General features: G+C 41.3%; 1 protein-coding gene and 1 long non-coding RNA gene across 5 annotated transcripts in view; one reads left to right on the top strand and one right to left on the bottom strand.

Moving 5' to 3' along the window:
• Positions 1-23,797, bottom strand: part of GRID1 (glutamate ionotropic receptor delta type subunit 1) — a 782,044-nt gene that overhangs the window by 152,400 nt on the left and 605,847 nt on the right. The gene's annotated exons all lie outside the window — the stretch shown is intronic.
• LOC129480932 (uncharacterized) lies at positions 12,006-20,786 on the top strand. Its single transcript, XR_008657195.2, has 5 exons — positions 12,006-12,085; positions 13,170-13,376; positions 14,129-14,251; positions 19,246-19,356; positions 20,497-20,786. It is a non-coding gene; the product is annotated as an uncharacterized lncRNA (long non-coding RNA).

Here is a 23,797-nt window from a genome sequence, read left to right as displayed (position 1 = left end):
TGCATTAAGCCTCTAAAAATAACAGTCTAGCCTATCCTGACCATAATACATCCCCTACATAGGATACAGAGTGACATTTCAGAAACATAAATCATTTTATACTACTCCTTCATTTAAAATGTTCCCTTGGCACCCATTTAAAATAAGACCCAAATTCACAAGCGTAACCTACAACATTCTATACGATCTGACCACTGCCTAGCTAATAATATCCTATCACTTCCTCCTAGTAATCTAAAACAGCCACACTGGCCCACTTTCTGTTCCTCAGACAGTCCAAAACTATTCCCAGTTTAGAGCCTTTGTAGATGCTCTTCTTCTGGAAACATTTTCACCCCAGAACTACTCTTAATAGACTTCTTGCATTAGTCAGTTATCATTTTCCCTAAATGGATTCCTTACCATCCTAAGTAGACTCCCCTACTAAGTCCTTCTCTATCCTATATTCCTATTTTAGTTTTCAATAGTATTCATAACTATATAAAATGATCCAACTTATTTTATTATTTAGTTTCTAAACTTTTACAGATTTCTTGTCTATCTCCCGTCACTGGAATATAAGCTGCATGAGGACAGAGTATTGTTTGACCTATTTTCAGCAGGTCCTTCAGCACTTATGAAAATGCCTGGCACAGAGCAGGCACTCAACAAAAATGAATGATTATTACTATCATTACCATAAATTATAAAGATATGCATACCTATTTTTATAGTTAGCTGAATTCCAACAGGAGCATCTATTCTTAGGTGACTAGGGTGTAGATCTGGAAGAATCTAAATACATGATCATACAGCGCTCTCCCTCAACCAAAATTCAGAGAAGATTCAGCTGTGCTCAAAAGCACACAACTCTTCTGACACATTACCAGGGAAGAATTTGGTCATCTGATCATTAGCTGTGATTGGCTGAAAGATATGATTACTCCTATTTTAAGAAGAAGGCTTCTGCCCAACCTCATAGGCAGAACAACTTGCAATGTAAAATGTGAATAATTCAAAGGAAAGAAAACCAGAGCAAATACTTTCACAAAGAGAATAAGTAATTAACTAACAAGCATGGAAATGTGTCCAATCTAATAACATAAAAAGCAAGTTGTCATGCTCTGCTATTTCTATTTCAACTTTTGCTTATAAAATATTTTTAAAATGAAATACCTAGCAATGATGATACCTAGAAATGAGCACAACGATAATACAGGGTAAACTGATACTCTGTGGAAGGTAACGTAGCACTATGCATCAAAAGCCTAACAAATATACCTCTTGATCAGTAATTTAAATTCCAGGGAACTATCCTAGGGAAGGACTCCTATGGATTAATGACAGAAACAAAAGTAATGCACAAAGATGATCATCAGAGAACTAAACATAATGGCCAAAACAAAAAAGGAAACCACCCAAAATCCAATTATATGAGAATTGTAAAGTAGTTATGGTCCACCTCCTGGATATAACAGTAGGCAGGATTAAAAATAATGAACAGAGATGGTATTAACATTAGAAAATATTATGACCCATAATGTTGGATAGTAATTGAATAGGAATCTTGTAACAGTTGAGGCAATGTTCAGGTTGATAGAAATAGAATGTGTTGGATAGGTGGGCCCAGAGGGGGCCCTGGGAGAAAAGGACATGAGATGAGGGAGATTCTAGGTGTTTACATTCTTGCAATCTCAGGAGAAAAGAGAGCCATGAATGTATAAGAATCTAACTAAACGGAGCAGAAAGTCTGGCTGAGCCAGAATTTCGAAGGCACCTCTTCTGGTTGCCCTGGTTACAGGCCCCCTTCTCTTGGTAGTGTTATTATAAATGAGACAAGTCACATGCAAATGAAATGAGCAGATATTAGGGTAGCGCCAGGTTGGCTCTAAGAAGCTCTGCCTTGGGAGCAGATTTCAAGAAGAGTTTGGGAAGGGTTTGCGCAGGAGACAAAGGTGATATTAGAAAGAAAGCATCACATCTAAGATAAGAAAAGACTGCTGCTGAAAGCTTGAGAAAATCAGGTCTTCTGTAATCCCATTGAGATAGCCCTCATCACATCAATGGGTCCACATGGCTTCCCTTGTTCAGTCTGGTCCCTTTAGTTACATGGAAGAGGAAACCTCAGGACCAAAACTTAGTAGAGCTCAATCTCCCCAGTGGCTTTTGGGGGCCCGTATAGGTAAAAGGCGGGGAATCAAAACTGTATTATTTAAAAAAGAAAAATATATATTCTTATTACAACCATATACACATTTAATATTATACATGTATACACACACATATGTATGGTATGTGGCATGAGGACATATAATAGACAGATCCAAAAATTAATGATTTCTTTAAGTAAAAAAGTTATTGTTAAATTTATTTAAAATTTAATGCATTTAAAAAACTTTCCATAATGAGCTTGACTTGCTTTTATAATGAGAAAAATAAAGTATGATTTTAAATAAAGTGAAATTTTAAATAATTTTATGCAAGCCCAGGGTTGTGAACTTGCTATGGCCAAGTCAATGACTAGCTGAAAGTAACCATCCCCACATTTCTGCTAGTCAGCCTACTCTGACTAGTCAGGATAGAGCCACATCCGCCTTCCCCAAATGGCCTTTCTTTAATCCACATTATTTAATGAAGCTTGGAATAGACAAACTGTAGAAAGAGTAGATGACCCTCTTGACTGTATCTTTATGAGCCTTGTAATTGGTACAAGACCAAAGCACATACAATCCCAGCCCTCAGGCCCTTTATGAGTTAGAATTGGTGGGAAACACATCCCAGAGCTGGCCCTGAGTTCACAATCTTGGAGACACACTCAAACCGGAGAAAGTCCAGAAATGATGACCTGCACTCACAAGGTAAAATTTGAGACATGACTGACTACCTTTGGGATTGGGAAGGCCTTGGAGGTAACCTCATGCCAAGGTCAAAACATTTCCTGTACATGACCCCTGTGAAAAACTGCTAAGCCTCACACCAATATATGACTGCTTATTTACAAATGATATACACATATATACTAACATATTGTGTATATTACAAAATAGATATAAAATGGAATTTTGACAAGTGGAGATACAGATAAATTTTGTTAAATGTCTTGCCTGACTTGAGAGATCATGTTGTAATTAATGAATATTTCAAGACCCAATATATACTTATGGCAAGGTTCATTATTAACCACTATAAATTTAATTTGATATTTTAAATATTCTATTGCTAACTTGGAATTTTTAACCAATTTCCTGTAATACCAGAATATACTATTATTTTTTCTACCTCATAATATGGCTGACAAGGAGCTGAGACTGAGAGTTGAGATGTCCACTCATCCATTTTCATATTGTAAGCTATGTTTGCCTTTATTAATATTTTCAATCTGTCCATTACTAAAATGTAACTTTTAAGTTTTTTTTCAAATTCCTCTAAGGGTTATTTTAGTTAAAAATCAATATTATACATAAATTCCCTACCAGGTGGATACAAATTATAATACATTACAACTTATAGAAATCAAATAAAAACTTAGGGCATTCTGGCAAACCATCTGTGTTCTGAAATCCTGCTTTTCCCTTGGGTATCTCATGTCCCACACTTCAGTGCTGCTGAGAGTGTGATCCACGGATCGGTGCCAGCCTTCAAACTCTTCCTAGTCTTCAATCAGATAAGTAGAGAAATCAAAAGTGTTTATAAACATCTAGCAATTTCACAGATTACACTATGTCATCTGATTTAACTAGAAGAGGGAGGGACTTGTATTCTGTACATCTTTAATGTTTTAGAAATTCATTTTATTATACTCTATAAAAATATGGGTTGGTGAAGACTGAAAATAAAAATAAGTGGTCCTTTACTGCAAATAGTTGAGAAGCACTGCCATATGTGGCACATGGGCAGATTGACATGTAGACCGTGAGGGCACTGTCAAGCACACAGCAGGCAAGGCTAGGACCATGGCCTAAATGATTCGGCTGGTAAAGAGATGACAAGCCACTTAAGGATTCAGAGAGTTTATTACTTATATGGACAGAGAGAGGAAGAATAGCCAAACGTGCCCACTCCCTGTGTCTTCCTACATGCCAGAAAAGATGACACTAAAACCAAAGGGTCTTGTTGACTGTAACTCCAGCTGTGAGATATCCCATTGCTGGGGAGCCAATTCTAGACTTTATCTGGTCCAAATGACTATAACTTCAGTTGTGGGATACTCCATTGCTGAGGGGCCAATTCTAGACTTCACTTAAGCACTTTTATAGCTTACAGCTATGTCCTGATAGGTGTAGGTCAGAAAGCTTCGCACCTCATGAAGAGTAATGAAAAACTGTCTCAGGACAGCCTCCCACGGGGAATAGGAAGGGGAGTGGGAGATGGCCTCATAGCAGCTCCTCAGAGGCCTCCCTTCTTCTCGTGTTCCAGAAGGATTGCAAGGTGATACACCAAGACTTTCATAAGCTGTAGTTTAAAGCCTTTGTACGGCCTTTCTGGACACATACAAAGTCGTCAGGCAATCATGGCAAAGCCATTCCCCTATAAGCACCAGTGCTAATGCACATAGCAAATATTGTAAAGCTTAAATTCTTTTCTTAAGTTTTAAGAAAAAAAAAACTAAAAAGAAATTTCTAATTTTATCCTCCATCACCCAGTGATGTGACAATTTCACTCATGAGAGCACTGATCTTGTGAAATCTTCATACAAAGCCAGAAATCATATGCCACCAGCCTAAATGACTACCCAGACACTCAGCAGATGGGGGGAGGGGACTCACTTCCAACAGAAATGTCATTTTTCAAATGTGGGCAATAGTTCACAGAGTTGTTTCTTCTATCAAAGCATCAATATATTCAGTAATTAAACAAACATTTATTGAAGGCTGCCACATGCCAGAAACTGACAGGCACAGGTCACAGAAATGAAGTATAGATCCTGTCCTAGAGAAATGTCTGGTCTAGAAGGGAGAAAGATAGAATAAAAGAAAGTAATTAAAATCATGAGTTACATATGAGAAAAAGGTTTGTAGAATACACTGAGGAGAAACAGAGAAAAGAGTGATCCTCTGAGCATATGAGACTAGGGAAAGGTATGACAAAGGGAGTGAGATATGATTAAAGTTAAAGAGTGAATAGAATTTCCCCAAACAGAGACTTACATAAAGCTCATTACTGATCAAAGAAAGAGCATATGCAAAGCAATGGTGGTAAAAAGAGAGCATACTATGCTCAGAAATACTCTTTTCCCCAAAAACTTCTCATTTCCTTGACTTACATCCAGTGGGCCAAGAGAAAGACAACAAGGCATAATAAATAGAGGTTGGGTTTGCGAGTCAAACTCTGGTTCAAATTCTAGTTCCTCCCCTTGCAGACTGAGTGACCTTGGGCAGGAAACTCTGATTCTATTTCTTCACCCACAAAATAATGGAATTAATGCCTACCTACCTTAAAAAGTTATTTATAGGATTAAGAGTAGGCTGCATATAAAATGACTGGCATATTGGAGGTACTAAATTTATTTTTATCATTGTTATAATTTTTCTTAAAGAGATTGGGATGCTTTTGAATCAGCCTAGTCTTTCTGGTACAGGATGGCCCTCTTGGAATATGAAGCAGCCCGATCATAAGCCTGTGGGATTTTAGTCTTTTCTTCTCACTAGTTCCCTCCACTATTCCTTATGAAGCCTGTTTTTGACTGGCCCTTTTTCATAGGCTAGTAGAGGGGCTGCTAGAAAGGGTCCTAGGACTCCAGGCCTGGTCAAATTTGCACAAGCATTTCAGTTACCTATTGAAGCAAAACAAACCAGCCCCAAACCTAATGGCTTCAAGCAGCCACAATGTATTATTTCTAACAGTTCAATGAGCTAATGGAGCCTGCTCCTAGGATTTCATTCAGCTGGAAGATCAATAGGTCCTGGGTTCAGCTGAGCCAGCTGAGATGACTTGGCCTTTCTCTCCACATGGTTTCCGTCCTTGGTTCTTCAGTGCCTGCCCAGTTCAGGATGGCGTCCAAGGGAACAAAACAGAAGGTGCATGGTCTCCTGAGGCTCCAGAACTTCTGCAACGTCCCTTCTGCCACATTCTAGTGGTCGAAGCAAGTCGCAGGAGTGCCAGGATTCCCAGAGTAAAGCAAAGGACTCTACTGAAAGGTAAGAGCATCAAATTCACATTGCCAAGGAGGGCGCACATGCTGAGATGAGGAGCCTACTGCTGGCATAAGAGCGTGAGAAAACCTGAGGCAGCTGGTACCACTCTCACTTCTCAGCCCTTGAAGTGGCACTTCCGCTCGGGCACCCCTGGGCACTCTGCCAGGGCCATAAGCACACATGTTGGGGCCCTGACACCCTTGTCCAAGAACCCCATTTCCTGGCAACCTAGATGGAAAAGGTCTGGAACAAACTTGAATTACACAGGTCTCTCCCCTGGCCCCTGAACCTCCCTCATCTCATCCCTAAAACAAGGAGGTGGGACTCATACCTATCAGAGCCCTTCCCACAGGCCAAAGACATGTTGAGACCCTGCCATGGGCTGGACGCCACTGGTAATAGCTCAGGAACCTTCTCTCACTGTGGTCATCTCTCTCCTACCCTCACCACCCATTCTCCTTCAACCCCCACCCCCATGCAATAGTCCTCCCTTATCTGAGGGGGACACATTATGTTCCAAGATCCCCACTAGTGGGAGCCTGAAACCACAAATAGTACCGAACCCAATTGCCATCCACTGGAACACGTTTCTGTTCATGTTCTTCTCCCATAGATTTAATCCCCTTTTCATCTTAACTAAGCACTTATCATGCACTGTGGCTGTAAATTTGCAGTTTGAACTGTGAAGAATAAATTTCTTTTTCCTTCTTCACAATTTCATGGATAGAAGTTTCGTTCTTGCCATAGATCTTAGCAACCTCAGCATACAACTTTTTTCTTTCCTTATTATGTCTAGAGCTTTCACCTTTTCACTTAAAGGAAGCACTTTATGGCCTCTCTGTGGCATATCTGAATTGCCAGCATCACTAATCTTGTACTTTGGGACCATTATTAAGTCAAATAAGGGTTACTTGAACACAGGCATTGAAATCCTAAGACAGACAATCTGATAACCAAGACAGGTACAAAGTGACCGACTGGCAGGTATTATCTACACTGTGAATACGCTGGACAAAGGGATGATTCATGTCCTAGGTAGGATGGAGCCAGATGGAGTGAGCCTCCACCACGTTACTTAAAACAGCACTGCAGTCTAAAACGTATGAATTGCTTATTTCTGGAATTTACCGTTTAATATTTTGGGGCCATAGTTTATTGGTTGACTGTGGGTAACTGAAACCATGAAAACCGAAACCACAAATAAGGGAGTACTACCGTATAGACACAGGCATTTGCCCCTCTGTCCATTTGCCACTTACACTGAGCTAACAATTTTATGGGTTATGCCAGGTGTTGCTCTGAGCACCGTACCAATATAAACTCCTCTAATCCTCATGACAACCTAATGAGGTAGGCACCATTACTGATTCCCCGTACAATGGGGAGACTGAGGCAAAGTGTAGTTTTATAGCTTAAGGGTTAATGACTGCCTTTTGGATCAAAATGTTCTCATAGTCTGTCAGCTGCTTTTGTATAGCCCCTCCAAGGATCTACCTTCTAAAATGTACCTGAGTTAAGCATAGGATCTAAGGCATGGGAAGCAAACCAAGCCAACAGGGGGCAAACTTGGGGCGGCAGGGTTCACCCACTCAGCAGATGCTCCTCTACTGAGCTCAGGCACAGCCTCAATGTCTTCAACTCCCCTTCAAGGTTCTACTACCTAATCTCGCTTGGAAGAACAAGCCTCTCACTGAGGAACACCTTCCTGCTCGTTATCTGTGGATGAGAAGGAAAGTTTTCCCTATGGTCCAACCCAAGCCGAATGCTTACATGGCTACTGCTACTGCTGTTATGAGAACTGTCTTCAGGATGCTGAGAGGATCTGATGCCCAATCTGCACATGGGTGGAGTGAGGGCAGAAAATTCTCCCATCTGTCCACTCTGGGAGTTCGCATGCACAAGAAAACAGACATAATGATCTCTGATCAGGGAGACAATAAGAGACCACTAAATCTGGGTGGTCTTACAAACATTCAAAGCATCCCCAGGATTGTGACTCACCTTGTTGTTAAGGGAAAGTGGGAAGAAGCTCACTTTGAGCAGAGTTCAGCAGCATCCTGAATAATGTGACAAAGCCTACTGGGGGACACTAAAGACTAGGAACAGGAGCTGAAGTTGGTCCATGTACTATGTATGGTGGTTAAGCCGAACCAGGTCAAATTCTAGCTCCATCCAAACACACTGTGTGAACCTAAGGATCTTACTGAAATCTCCAAGCCTACTTTCCCAACTCCAAGGTGGGGACAGTCATTCCTACCTGCTATAAGATTCAATGATAAGCCAACTAAAAAGGGTCTGGTACATTCCTGGAGTTCAGTAAATATTGCAGCATGCTGCTACACTGGCAAGTATTCTAAGGAAAGTGTAAGCTCCAACCAGAACAGAAAGGCCAGGTAGGCAGGGGCCAGGAATTTTATATCATAACACTCCTGGCACGGCCTCACACAGGCTGACCTTCCTTGGACATTGAGGCAGTCTTTGCAGATGCACCAACAGAGGGAGTAGAGCATGGTGGTTAGAGTGCTCCTCTGCAGTCACGCTCCTTTATTCCATTTCTGCATCTGTTACTATCTAGCTATAGCATTTGAGGCAAGTTTTATGGCCTCTTTGGACTTCAGATTTTTCATCTGTAAAGTGAAATCTATAACCATTTTAATTATCTTTTGCTGCATTATCAAATAATTGCAAAACTTAGTAGCTTACAACAACAATCACTTTCAATTGTTTTATTTATTTGCTCACTCTTTTGCAGTTTGGACAGAGTTTGGCAACAGCTCATCTCTGCTCCACGTGCCATCAGCCAGGGAAAACCACTAGGGGTGGGCAATTTCTTTCCAAGTTGACTTCACTCACATGGCTGGCAAGTTGGTGGGGCTGTGGTTTAGGAGCTCATCAGAGGGTAACTGTTGAGGCCTCAGTTCTCCTCCACGTAGCTTCTCCTCATTGTTGAGCCTGGTAGCTTCAGGGTTTTCAAACTTTTTACATGGCATCTGGGTTTCTCCACAGGGCAAAGCGCAGACTGCCAGGGATCATAAGCACTGTCTCATAGCATCTCACCATCAGTTCTACCATATCCTGTGGATTAAAGCAGGTATAGGCCCGCCCAAATTCAAGGGGAGGGTACTGCAAAAGTGTGTGGGTACTGGGAGGTATGATTTGATGGGGACCATCAGAATAATAGCTCACCACAGCCTATCTTCCTCATAGGGCTATGGATAGGATTAAATATACTAGAGCATCTATGGCACTTGTCAAGTTGTGAGTCACCTGCTAGTACTGAAAGGCAGCACAGTGGAGAGCTTCCCACTATAAGCTAGTGGAACAGACTCCAGACAAGCTGCTCCATTCTCACTGCTCACTAGAGGACAAGCTGCTTAACCCATGTGGTTCGAATTCTTCATCTATTAACATAAAACAGAGATAATAATAGCACTTGTCTTGTAGAATTGTTGTGAGGATTAAATAAGTTGATATTTGTAAAGTGCTTAAAACCATGCCTAGGACATAGTAAACATGATGGAGATGCCTGCCATTATTATAATCCTAATCAGAGCCAACTCCAGTCTCTGAGTCTTGGTCATGAATCAAGTCTCTGGCATCAACACTTCCCATGAAGCAAAGTGATGACTACAGAGGCGTTGTCTTCCACCTTGTTCCTGGCTGCCCCTTGAGGTCACTGAGGGCCTTTCCCTCTCCCTGCAACCCTGGTGCTCCTTTCCAGGCATCCCAGTCTGGCGGACCATCGACATTTACTGTTGGATCCTGGACCAGCCCTTGGGCAACTGCACCCTTACAACCCTAGAGTCTGGTCAGGTGCTGAATGCAGCTGCTCTTGGGAAAAGACCTGGAGCCCCACTCAAGCTGATCCCCACCACTCTGTCTTACTGAAAAGGCTCACACTTGTTGTCTTCCTTTGACTTTATGAACAACCAACTCCCTCTTGGAATACATCTCTCTGACTTTTCCCTGACTGATCAGTGCATGGAAACGACCCTCACTAACCAGAAAGAACTGTCCTCCTGGGTGGTAAAAGGCGATTTGCACAGTGATTAGAAAATAACATTTTTTTATATCTAATCCATAATTAGGTCTTGGAGAAACAAATTAAGTGAAGGCGAAATTATGTTTCTTTAAAGCATGAATACTGATCTGCATAATTATGTACATTTAATGGTTTTAATTTCCAAGGGAAACTATTTTTAAAATGAGTTTGGAAAACGTATTTTTCCCTTCAATTCTATGTCTATAAAGTTAAGTCCCCAGGCTTGATACTGCATTGACCCCACCTGCAATCCTAGCTAATTAGTGATGACATTTTAACCCTAATACAGCAAAAGTATCTTCCACCTCTGAGGGCATCCTGCCATGCCAGGTAAAGAATAAATGCAAGAAAGAGAATCCCCAAAGTGTGGTGCCTGGGGACTTGCTCTCTCTCGCCCCATATCACCATCACATTCTCAGGTCTCCAGGCCTAAGTCTTCTCAGTGGGGCTCTTGATGGTAACAGTTGTGTTATTATGAATATATAAGACAGCATTCTGACATCCATTTTTGTTAGTAGCACCCTATTTTACCTCAGTGAGAGGTGGTGTCATAACAGGAAACTTGCAGTCAAACAGCCCTGCTGACTTAAGTTTGTTTAGGCACGAATAAGATACATGAAAAGTGCTGACCATCAATTGTTTTTGACCTGTATAAATGGCAATTTTATATTGTTCAGCTTTATTAGATGCCTGACATATGGCAAGAGCTCAGTAGATTTTAGGTGTTATTATTATGGTCACTGGCATGATTTGTGCAACTCACTGTAAGTGGAAATAGTACTACTGCCTACTTTCCAGGTTGTTGGGAAAATTAGATTAAAGTAGATAAGATAATGTGTTTGTCACTCCCCCTGGCACACAAGCCAGTTTCAGAACAATTTAGCTCCTTCTTTTTGCCCATTTTGGGTTTCCACCATTCATTTTCTGCCAGGTAAACTATAACAACTCAACAGAAGTCACAAAGAGCCCTGCATCCTTTAATCATCAAGCCTTTCAGTGTCTTGGAAAAACATTGAAACCAGTATGAGACTGGTCACACACACACAGTATTGGCCAGTGAGACAGAAGTCAACAATGTCAACAGTAAGTATACATTTGCAACACATTCTATAGTGTCTCAAGCACAATTTCCTCAATTTTCCTGTTTTATCTTCCCTAAGGGCTCCAGAAAGTGAGAATTATGCCTGGATTTCCTGTTCAGTAGCCACTCTGCTCTACTGTAGCAATTTGAGGTTCCCTGGCTTTGGTAAAATGTTGTTGCAAGAGCATCAGCAGGGCCATCAAACTTTACCCAAAGCACCAAGATTCTCAGATGATAACACAGGTCAGAAGGCATTTCTTCAAAGTGGACAAATCTGCACTCGCACCCATGAGCTGTGGCTTCAGCACCATGCACTGAGAACCCAATAACAGCACCTCTAACCTGAAGTTAAAGGCTTCGGTTTTTCAGTCTTTGATGAATTCTTGGCCAGCTCTTCAAAAAACAAAAAGGCTCCGGGCTCAGCTGAGCAAATTAAAAAGTAACTTTTTACCGGTATCCCAGGAAGAAGGAAGCACCTGCCATGCACTATTTCAGTTTTTCCACTCAATAGTGCCTGCAGCCAGTTTTATAATTCTCAATGAGCCCCACAGAAGCTAACCAGTTAGCTCCTGGTCATACATCAAGTGTCATGTGTTAAATACTAATGGTTTTATCTCACGTCCCCAAACCAAAGATAGCAGCTTTAAAAACAGCTTGTTTGGGCTTCAGCACAATTAGGGATGTGTAGAGAGGAGAAATTGACTCCTGGAGTTCTTTCCAGTTCCTGATCACCCATTCAAACAAGTATTTACTGAGCCCCTTCTATGCAGGTGCTGCACTGGGGACTAGAGAGCCAATGCTAAGCCAAGGACAAGGTCACTGCTCTCACAGTGCCCACGGTGTGCAGAGGTAACAGGCATACAAATTAGCAGTTACACTGTTGTGTTGTGCAAGTAAGTGCAGGGCAGCCAACCTAACCCAGCGTCATCGGGGAGGCCCCTAAAGAAGAGGCAATGACAAGGAGTTCTAAAGTGTGCTAGCCAGCTTAAGGGAGAAGGCTGGGATAGAAGCCCCGAGACAGATAAAACCACTACGGGTCCCCAGTTGGTCAGCATCCAATAGAACACACTCTGAACACTTTAGGGTGCAAATTGCCATGGTGGCTCCTCTGTCTGCCAGATAGTCCCTATGCCATGCTCCCCTGACACCCCCCAAAACACACACATACTTTCAAAGTCTCGTTTGGCAGTTTACTTGATTATTCCAAACCATTCTGCAATTCAGAAGAGGTGAAGCTACCACAGGAACAGAAAACAAAAGGAATGCTTAAGACAGGCAAACATTGTTATCAGCCTACTTGAAATGTAGCTTGCTCCTCTCCAATATGTTGCAAACATTGAAAAGCCTTCCCAAATATCTCAAACATCTGCTGAGTGGGCCAAATACTCCCTTCCATTTGCTCCACCCACAGTCGCTGTATCCATTATGCCTCAGATTAAGTGACACTCAATTACAACATGTACAATTTTGCACCACATTCCTCCATCAAGGGCTCATGCTGCAGCAGTCCTTTCCCCACTGTCTCCTGGGTGTGTACGGTGATGTCAATGAAATGCATATGCATGATAATTAAATTTGACATAATTACTTTTCCAAATGATCACTGACACTCCATTGTTCCAATTGTTCCAAAAGGACTAATCCTCAGAGCTTCCAAACGCAGTCTGGAAATTTCTGGATCTAAATGAGATTTCAAAGAATGTAATTTATAATAACCAAGATCCCCAATGAACATTTTAATATATCCTTTCTTTGTTACAGTCATTTGATGGTAAATCCAACTGAATTAGAATTCTCCTAGGGTGATGAGCTGCCTGTCTGGGGGTGCCAGCTGGGATGTCCCAGACATTCTACTGTGGACCTTGAATGTGTGAGTTGCTCCCCAATCTGCCCCAATGTGGGAACTGTGCCTCAATCAGCTTCCTCCTTTCAGATAAGCCCTAGACTGTTGCATGTGCCAGAGAGAGGGCAAAAGGCTGCCAGCTCCCTATCCCTACCTGCTGACCAAAAAAGTGACAGAGGCTTTGACAGACATGAGAAACCAGGAAGAGAGAGGGCAATGGGGAAGAGAAGAAGAGCCCCCTGTCTTGAAGTCGCAACAATGCACAAGTGATCAACTCAGTTTGGAGCGTGGGAGGAAGTGAGTGCCTGTTGTGAGCCAGGTGGCTTGTCAGGTGCCTGATACACATTTGCTCACTGATTTAACAGAATCATCCTAGGAGACAGACAGGAGGCCCCCCAGTAGCCTCAGGGTTAAAACCTAGTCCAAAGTCACAGCTAGGATTTGCAACTATATGTATAAGACTACAAACCCCGTACTATTTCTGGCAACTGGGAAACTGCAGCAGAGCACAGCATCTGGGGAGAATGGAGGGGTACACAGCAAACAGGCAAAGTCCTCCTATGGTCAGAGCAAGAGTGACATCCTTCTCCAGAAACTGAGACTTGACTTCTGGGAGAATGGGCAAGGTGGACTACAGTCTTGGTCTTTTTGCCAGTGACCCCAAGCCAGCTGCCCACCTTGCAGTCCTCATCTCGTTTTCTTGCTTTTCCTACTTGTTGTGCTCTCTGTATTTTACATCTTGGAATAAAGGAAGGCACACCCGTTTGCCCAAGGATGCCCACTGAGATAACAGGTCCCAGATACATTTTCTCTTAGGAGGAAGAGCAAGCAATACCATCAACCTTTGTGAGGCTGTGAGAGGGCAGGATGTAGGGGGACCCTTTTGCTCTTCCTCTCACCAAAGCCCCTGGCACACTGATGTCTGACACTCCATTTTCTCATCATACTGTATCCCGCTACCTTCTGATTTACATAATGCAACTTATCTCAGGAAATGTTTTCCAAATCCTATGTCGATTTCTCATAACTGTGACAATTTATCTCTTTAGGAGAACTTCAAGTGACAAAACATGACCTGCAGATATCACCAACATGGGTCTCATTTATAATGCACATTTTTACCTTACTCACTGGAAATGGACAGCACAAATGGCACTCACATGGTGATGCAGGTATCACTCCTATTTTTAAGCAGCGTCCTCTGCATTTGTTAGAATCATCAGTAGACAGATTTGAGTATGTATAACATTTATTAACTGTAACATTAGCTCTGACATTTCAGTTTAATCAGTGTTACTACAGACAAGTAAAGTAATTCTCTTGTACTCGCACATAAGCAGTATTATCTTTTCCTTTCCAAAAGGTACCAATTCATGATCTAAGGCACTTGGGAAATAATTTCATCTCTGTGTGGGGAGGCAGATGAAAAAAATCCAGCAAAGTCTCTGAGAGACTCCATTTAAAGATTAAATAATAGATAAATTACAGATGAGGCCACAGAGAAGGAGCCCTCTGGAGACTGCTGGATTTTTCAATATTAGTTCTTAATAAAAGCCAAAGAGATGTGTTTTCTGCCTGTAAAACTCCAGTTTGTTCAGGAACAGGATGATGAGCCCCTGAAGTGGTGAATCTTTCCATAAAGGGTGACAGGAGGTGACCAAAACGCTCAGTAAATCCTTCCCAGGCCAAGGGGCAACTGTGTTTAATAATCAGAGGGATCCAGTTTCATTCTATGCTGCCAAGCACTGACTTCCCTGCAATGTGATGGTTTTCAAAGGGCAGCACAGAATTCCCCGAGGAGTGGAATTTTAAGTAGGGGCACATCTGGCAAATGAACTCACCACAGGGCCTCAGGATAAATTCAGAGCCTTCGAATGGCCCCGCATAGCACTTTTTGGTAGCATTCACAAGTCCTCAGTGAGGCCCAAAGCGGGCAGAGAGAGTAAGCCCAGAATGGACAAGGTTCCCCTGGTCCCTTTAAGAACCAGTCATCTTGATGTGGGAAGTCAGCCACCTGGGCTGCTGCAGGTGAACCCCATGCCCCGCAGGGTCCAGCACAATACAGGGCCCAGGAAATGATGGTTAGACACAGGCACATATTCTAAAGAGTTGTCCGAAAGCCTCACAAACACATGTGAGCTTTATTTCTGAGTCTAAGTTAGTAAACCCATGACTTCAGGTTTATCTTCCTCTCCACTAAGTTAGTACCTTCATGTCACTCTCAAAAAACAGCTGTTCCTGAAGCTACAGTTTACTCTGCACTTAGCTCGCATTGTGCTTAACATTGCATGCATGTCAGCCATAGTACAGTCCCAGACACAATTCAAGGAAAAGAGGATGGGAAAATTGAAAACAAAACTCAAGGTCACTTAATTTAAAATTCCACTTGTCTGAAAATAGAATGGGTCATCAGACTATATAACAGAAATGCAGCAGGGATTTTTCTTTGCACCAAAGAGGGCAAAGCAAGTGGTTAGATGGTCTCTTTGAGGATTCTGGTACCTCTTTATACCTGATGTTTATTTAGAATTTAGGATGTTGCAGGTGCTGAAAAGAGTAATTGATGGATGAATATACCCCATTTAATCCTCAAAACAACCCCATAATTTTGTATTATGTTGTATTATCTCAGTTTTCAAGTAGATGAAACTGAGGCTTATAGAAGTTGAATAACTAGTCCATGGTCACACAGCAAGAAAATGGCTCAACTAGGACATGGTATTTGCTTCTGAATTCCATGTGTAAGTGATCATGATTACCCTTACAAAGCTCTGCATCCAGAGGGAGATTTAGCTACACGGGCTGGCTTAGGCCTCAAGACCCTCCTGTTGCTCTGGCAATGCTGATTATCAGGGAAGGTCCTGGCAATGTGTTCCCATGTGTCTCCAGTTTAGTAATATTTGAAAAAATAGGATACAAGTTGAGCACCTCTAATCTGAAAATGCAAAATCCAAAATGCTCCAAAATCTGAAACATTTTGAGCATTGACATAAGTGGAAAATTCTATACCTGACCTCATGTAACACATTGCTGTCAAAATGCAGTCAAAATTTTGTTTCATGCAGAAAATTATTTATGATATTCTATAAAATTACCTTCAGGCCATGCATATAAGGTGTATGTGAAACATAAATGAATCTCATGTTTAGACTTAGGTCCCATCCCCAAGATATCATATTATTTATATGCAAATATTCCCAAATCAGAAAAAATCAGAAATCCAAAACACTTCTGGTCCCAAGCATTTCAGATAAAGAACACTCAATCTGAACTTAACTGGAATCAATTCAGACTACTGATCCACTCAACTTCCCGTTAGCCACACTTTGTCTTGTATCTGCTGCTGTAGGAGTCGCTGTCAGAAATTTTAGGAAGCTAAGTTTTGGGTCTGAGTTTAGTGGAATACTTTCCCATGGTCTAGTTTCACTTCCATGCATAGAAAACATATTGCTGGCTGCCAGAAGGGGACGATTTTAACTGCTGTCGTGCTGACTCAACTGGTCTCATACCACAGAGGTACACAGGTGAGGTTGTGTCATGGCAGTACATGTGCTGCAGCCCTGGCATCAGAAGTATGTGGTAGAGGAGAAACAAGGTTTGAAATAAACCAAGTAGGAAGCCAGCCATGGAAAAATCTTCCAAATCTTCCACCTCACAAAAGAAACTTGGAAGTGTTTTCTTAAATTTGACAATAGGGACTGGGCACAGTGGCTCACGCCAATAATCCCAGCATTTTGAGAGACTGAGGCGTGAGGATTGCATGAGCCCAAGAGTTCGAGACCAGCTTGGGCAATGTGGTGAAACCCCATTTCTATTGAAAATTTAAAATTAGCCAGGTGGGGTGGCATGTGCCTGTTGTCACAGTTACTTAGGAGGCTGAAGTGGGAGGATCAATTGAATCCAGGAGGTTGAGGCTGCAATGAACTGTGTTCATACCACAGCACTGCACTCTGGGCAATAGAGCGAGACCTTGTCTCAAAAAAAAAAAAATGACAATAGTTTTAAATTTACAACACATTACTAATGATAAGAAACCAAACAAAACTTTTCTAAACAACTACTAATAAAAATCTTTCAATCAACCATACCAAAGGAAAGATGAAATAATCTTGCTCTTCTCTCTATGGGACATTAAATTCAAAAGGATTATCACATGAGGAGAGGATCAAAGAGTAGCCAAAAATGACAGGGGAGAAATTATTATGGAACTGTGTGCAAGGCAGATGATTTTGTGTGTGTGTGTGTGTGTGTATGATTTTGTTGTATCTGTCAGGTTTTTCGTGTTTTTTAGTATATTTTATTATAATTTTTTCTCATTATTCACTTTCATACCTGATTTTACATTCACAATTTCATATTCTTTTCCTTAAAGTAAAACCTTTGAAATTGCATACACTTCAAGTCTTAGAAAGCCTGGATCTGCCCTGTCTGTGTGTAACTAGAGGGGAACAGCCTTCCTCTGCATATGCCAAGAATATATCCATGCCCCTCTTGTTTCCTGTAGTCAAATCCATGTCTGTCATTGTCAAATTCCAATAAGGTTTATTATTTCTTGGGAATGAACATTAGTGCATTTGGCAGAGTTATTCCCAGAACTCGAGATCAGGAGAAGCTGGGCCACTCAGGTGCAGCTATTTGTCTTATGAAAGTTGTAACTAATATTTCCCTTTTGACTTTGACCGCTAGGAAATGTAGAGCCAAGTTGGCACAATGTAGCAATTGTACAAACTCATATAAGTTACACTTCTATGAGCCTATCCCCCTCCCACACCATCACCCCCAATCCTATCCCCAGCTTTATTAATTTCTTGTCCTCCATTATCCAGGCTGCAATTCCACCAGTTATTTTTTCTGATCCATTTTTGGTTTTGTTAGCTGACTCAAGTTCTTTACTGAATCATATTCATTAAAAATTCAAATAATTTAAATAGCATACCAGCACGCTTATTTTTATGATGGGAAAAAGAACTTTGTTAAATGAATAGACAAATATGACCTAAAAGTTCTGAGTCATTTTCATTTTGCTGTAGTTTTGGGCCTGTCGATAATCATTCCATGGGCAAGAGTCACTGGGCTGGGGAGATGGAATAGGGGCAAGGAGGAATTCAAGGGAAAGCAGTGGGCATTTCTTCAGTTGTCTTTTCATATGCTTGACAGCTAGCAATTTCCTCTGGCTTCATGCACACACTTCCCAAATGTGGCTCCTATTCCACCTTTGATATTTCTTTTGGCTGCTGCGCCCATCCTGTCCTGATGCAGAATCAACTGGCAGAAGTTGAAAAGCATGAGATGTTTGTTAAGAGCTCTCTGCTCACAAAAGGCTATGGCTGGTGTCACAGCTATAGTGACTATATAGGCACATTAGACACATTGAGCCTTTACATTGCTGTTTGCAGAAAAAAATCCTGTTGACAAGGGATGCAAACCACAAAAGCTTGGAAAGCAAAATGACAGAGTTAAGAGATGCATAATAATCCCCAAACAGAACAAGAAATGCAAACTCCAGAGTCTTTGGTGGAAAGTTTTATCACCTTCCCAGGAAATCCCGGGCTAAAATCGATTAAAAGGAAATGAAAGCTGAGAATGTGTTTTCCTTGACCAACCCCTAAGGAAGTGTGGAAAATATGAAGTATTCAATAAATGGTGTTGGAATAACTGGGTGACCATCTGGAAAAATATTAAGTGGAATCCATTTTTCACACAACACACAATACACCAGGATGAATTCCAAAAAATCAAAGATTTAAACACATCAAATTGAAACTATAAAATTTCTAGAAGGTAACATTGAAAAAGTATTTAAAATTTAGAGTGCATTAAAGAAAAAAATAGTAATTGGACTACATGAAAACCTTCCACGTGGTAAAAAAAAAAAAAAAAATGATGATAACAAAAAGAAAATCCAAAAGACTAACATTATTCTGAGGAAAATATTGGCAATGTCCAATGCAAAGGGTAATCTCTTTGATGTATAAAACTCCTATAAATAAACAAGAAAGACACAGATCGACAATTCAGTTTTTAACATGGAAAAATTATAAGACTAGCCATTAACAGAAAAGGAAAACAAATGTATCTAAAACATTTGAAAAGATATACAGCCTCATACAGGATAAAGAAAAATACATTTTTCAATTATTCTGTGTTACCATTTTTCACCTAACAGGTTGTCAAAAATCCCAAAATTCGGTAAAGCACTGCAGTAACAAGGCTATGAGGAAATTGGAACTCCAAGGCATTGTTGACAGATAAAGAAATTGACCCAACACCTGTGGAGGTAACTTGGCAATATTTAGCAAAGTCACACACACACATATACAAATCCTTTTAACCAGTAATTCTATTTTTAGGTATTTATCTTAAAGTTATTCTCACATACATGTGAATTAATATATGGTCAAAGTCATTTATTCAATACTGTTTTCAATAGCAGAAGATTGGAAATAGCTTAAATGTCAATCAATTGGGTGTTGGTAAAATAAATCATGCTCTATTCACTCAAAGGAAAGTATTGTACTTGTAAACAAACAAAAAGACTATAGTAATATACCTGTAAAAAAAGAATCAAGAAGTTCTTTCTGAACTAATATGAAAATAACTGCAAGAATAATGGTGAAAAGCCATGGAATATTATGCAGCCATAAAAAAGGAATACAATCACGTCCTTTGCAGCAACATGGATGCAGCTGGAGGCCATTATCCTAAGCAAATTACTACCAGAACAGAAAACCAAATACTGCATGTTCTCACTTATAAGTGGGAGCTAAATGTGGGGTACACATGAATATAAAGATGGCAACAATAGACACTGGGGACTCCTAGAGGAGGAAGGGAGGGGAGAGGGACAAGGGTTGCAAAACTAACTATTGGGTACTATGCTCACTACCTAGGTAATGAGATCCACCGTAGCCCAAACTTCAGCATCACACAATATAACCATGTAAGAAACCTGCACATATATCCCCCGAATCTAAAATAATAGTTGAAATCATTTAAACATTTAAAATTTTTAAATTTTTTGTAAAAGAATATTGTTGAAAGGGGGTTGAGAAATATGTATTCCAATTTATTTGGTTTAAAGAACTGTATATGAGAAAATAACAACATGAGGCATCTCTTCAGGCAGGGAGGAAGTGAGGACTAAACACAAAAGAGTCACTCTCTTTGTGGATGGGGAGCAGAACTTTCACTATATAATAGTTTTGTTCAAATTTTTGCACCACATGAATATATAATATAATCAAATAGTTTAACAATCAAAACAAATTTAACCTAATGAATTTTTTTAAATATATGTAACTGAGATCAGGAAAAAAAAAAAACATAATCAAAAAAGCACTGGTGGTCTCATTAGTTAGCTAGATGGTCTAGTTAGAAGCAATGCACTGAAGAGACTCTGGTTTGTGTCCCAACCTAGGCACAACACCTTCACATTCCTAACCACAATGCCCTTGCCTACTGGAGGAAATGGTTGGTGTAAGGCCTTTGCTGCTCCAAGAGAAGACTACAAAGATGAGCAAGCAGCTCTTGATGTTATGGGCCCAAGAATAAGCACTTCACCTATACAATGTCAAATAAAATTAATCCTCAAAACAACCCTTTTCATAAGGGACAGAAGTGAGGCTCAGATCAATTTCATGCTTTCCACACAAAGAATATAGAGCAGACAATTGATAGCAGAGAAAATATAAAAGGTTACTAAATATGAAATGCTCTCCCACCTTCTCCACTTAGGAGAAAAACAGAAACATAAGACAGTGCCAGGGTCCTGGCTGGGGCAGAGCTGAGGCCACCTCTCCAGGGAAGTGGCAAGAACTGGGGTGGCCTGTGTTGAGGCCTCCACATAGCCAGCAGCCGACGGGAGGCAGCAGAAGGGGAGATCACTGCTTGGAAACCACACCCTAAAATGGAGGGCTCTACCAAGAGCAGCAACCGCAGCCCTAACTCAGATTGTCAAGCCTCTATGTCAACAAACAAATGCTACCTGTGATCCAGGTGCCTAATATCCTCTCCCAACACAGAGGAGGTTGGCCTGCAAGGGCACTGGCTCTCTGAACTGAGTAAGGAGAGGCAGGGATGAAGCTAACAGCCATGTTCTGGCATAGTCCTCAAATCTCTGCTGTGTCAACTGAATCTCAAGTCTGCTAGTCCTCTGTGGCTTGCTCACTAGCCAAGCTTTCTAGGGACACAGGGAGGCAGAAAGCAGACCACAGTGAGAGGCTAGCAAAGAAATGCATTTGCTACCTATAGCTACAACAAGTTGTGGTATTGGCAGCTGAAATCGTTATCTGGATAAAAACAAACAGCAAATTTGACAATAAAATGTATTCCTTCCCACTGTAATGGGAAAGGGTCCTGTATCAGCACAAACCTCCACCTTCCTCTCCAATTCTCCAGCCTAATGTATAATTACAGCTGGACACCTTCTCCTCTGGCCTACCAACTATGCCCTCTGCCCTAATAAGTGGGCATCTAAATCAGGGAGGTGGGGATGTTCCCAGAATTAGCAGTGGGCAAAGGCCAATGCTACAAAAACCTGGGGTCAACTCTCTCCCCTGGGTCCTCCTTTCTCCCAGCCTGCAATATTTCCAGGAGTGCTTTGCCTACCTCCAGCTTACTGTCCACTCAACAAATCCATTCATATCTGCTAGGAGTCCCCACAATGCCTGTCAACTTTGCTGAACATTGGAATCCTTAGAAGATTTTAAAATAGACTGATGCCTGGCTCCCATACCTGGGCTTATGATGTAAGTGGGATGGGGTAGGACCTGGACACTGGGATTTTTAAGACTTCCTGGATGATTCTAATACACAGCAAGGACTGGAGACCCATGTTATATTGTTGTCTTGTTTTGTTTCTTTGAAGTTCTCATCATGTGTCTCCATAGAAATTATAATCTAATGGAGAAAACAGCCATGATTTCATATAAAAGGAAATGGCCAATTTACTTGCTTTTTGCCTACTAAAGAGACTTCTCAACTGGTCATAGCTCAGGATACGAGGATGAACTGACCATGGGGCTCTCCCAGTTTTCGCAGTGAAAGTCTTACCTCTCAGGAAACGCCTTAGTCCTGGGCAAATGAGGAATGTTGGTTACCACAGCCAAAGACACCACATCACTCAGCAGTGATAGACAGGCATTCAGCAATCATCAGACACTCTTGTATGCAGAAATTTAGCCCTAATTAAAACTAGGGGGATGATATTGAGGAAAGAATAAATCCACATCCCAAATGTATTTCTGTACATGGTCTATCATCTCAAGACTCATTAATTTAACCAATTCTTGGGCATCTCGGTATCAGGTTCTCTTGTCCATGGTATCTGTTAGAGGACACTATGTCCTGTTGTGGAATTCAAGAGATAAATAAAGAAAAGATGGAAGCTGGAATCAATGGGATTAGGACTACCATGGATGAGAAAAGGGGTTCTAAGGAGCACACACAGGGAGCATTGGCACTGGCCCTGGAGGGGCTCTGGAAGTGTCAGAGCAGCTGCGAGAGCTCAGGGGCATGAGATGAACCTGTGTCCGGCACATCTGCTAGACAAGCAGAAACTCCAGTGGGAATTATGGTGGGGATCAGGGCCATGCAGTGACAAGGTGAGGAACAGGTGGCTCAGCAAGGTAAGAGGTAGGCCAGAGCAGGGGTTGTGAGGTGGGGACAGCATTGGATGAAGTGTCACTGGAGATGAAATGCCACTCCAGGGCTAGGTTGTCAGGAACCATGTGGTATTCACCCCCCAAAAATATTCATTGTGCTTCCCTTTTCTGCTCCTCATTATAATGCCCCAGGATAGTGTGATAAGCAAAAAGATACAGTTCCTGACCTCAGAAAACTCACTTTCTAGTGCATGGGAAGAGGAAAAAACAATTTCAGGGCAAGGGGACAAGTTTGACCTGTGTGCTGTGCTGATGATTTGGATTTTAACTTACACTCAACAGAAAACCAAGAATTCCCAGTAGTAAAAAGACCATAGCAAGGTGTTTTAGAAAAACTTCTGAGACAGAAACAGTATATGAAAAGCCTTCAAAGCTTCTGAAACAGCTTCCTGAACACCCAGCCTGGAGGCAGATAGTACAGGTCAGACCCTATTTCCACTCTGCCATGCTGTGGGATCCTGGGTGAGCTACGCCTCCCTTCTGTAAAATGGGGCCAATATCAGTGCTTAATCATGGAAGACCTGACAGATATAGCTGGGAAGAGTGTGGAATAAAGAAAATATCTCCAGAAAATAATAATTTTTAGAGGAAGATGAAGGAGAAGAAAGTAGCTATGAAGTCTGAGAAGCAGTCAAGCCTTTAAACAAAAAACAGTTCTGGAAATGATTTAAGTTGTCATTTTTCAAAATGTCTTCAGTGAAGTTAAATACTTTTCTTTCTTCCTGCTGTTCATGCAACCAAGCTGCTGTTGGAGAAAAGTTGGGTGAAAAAGCTCTGCTGCTTTTCAAGGAGGGAAAATGTAGCTCAGAAGCCCCGGTCCAGGAGGACCTTGTCAAATTTGCTGGTGTTTCTCACTCTACGAAGGCCTCCAGGCAAACACATAAAGCACATCAAATGGAAACAAGACTCAATTTTTGTTCCCCTGCTTCACTCTATTGGAAAAATCCAAAACCTGCCTTAGGAGAGTGAAATCTCTCTAGCTCGATGGGAGTCTTCTCAGTTCTCCTGCCAGGGTTTCATCCCTGCCATGTGGTACAGGCATCAGATGCTCACTGA

Source organism: Symphalangus syndactylus, chromosome 4, assembly GCF_028878055.3.
Source record: "Symphalangus syndactylus isolate Jambi chromosome 4, NHGRI_mSymSyn1-v2.1_pri, whole genome shotgun sequence".
Taxonomy (NCBI): Eukaryota; Metazoa; Chordata; class Mammalia; order Primates; family Hylobatidae; genus Symphalangus; species Symphalangus syndactylus.
Note: the sequence above shows the minus strand (reverse complement) of the source record. Positions and strands in the feature narration are given on the sequence as shown.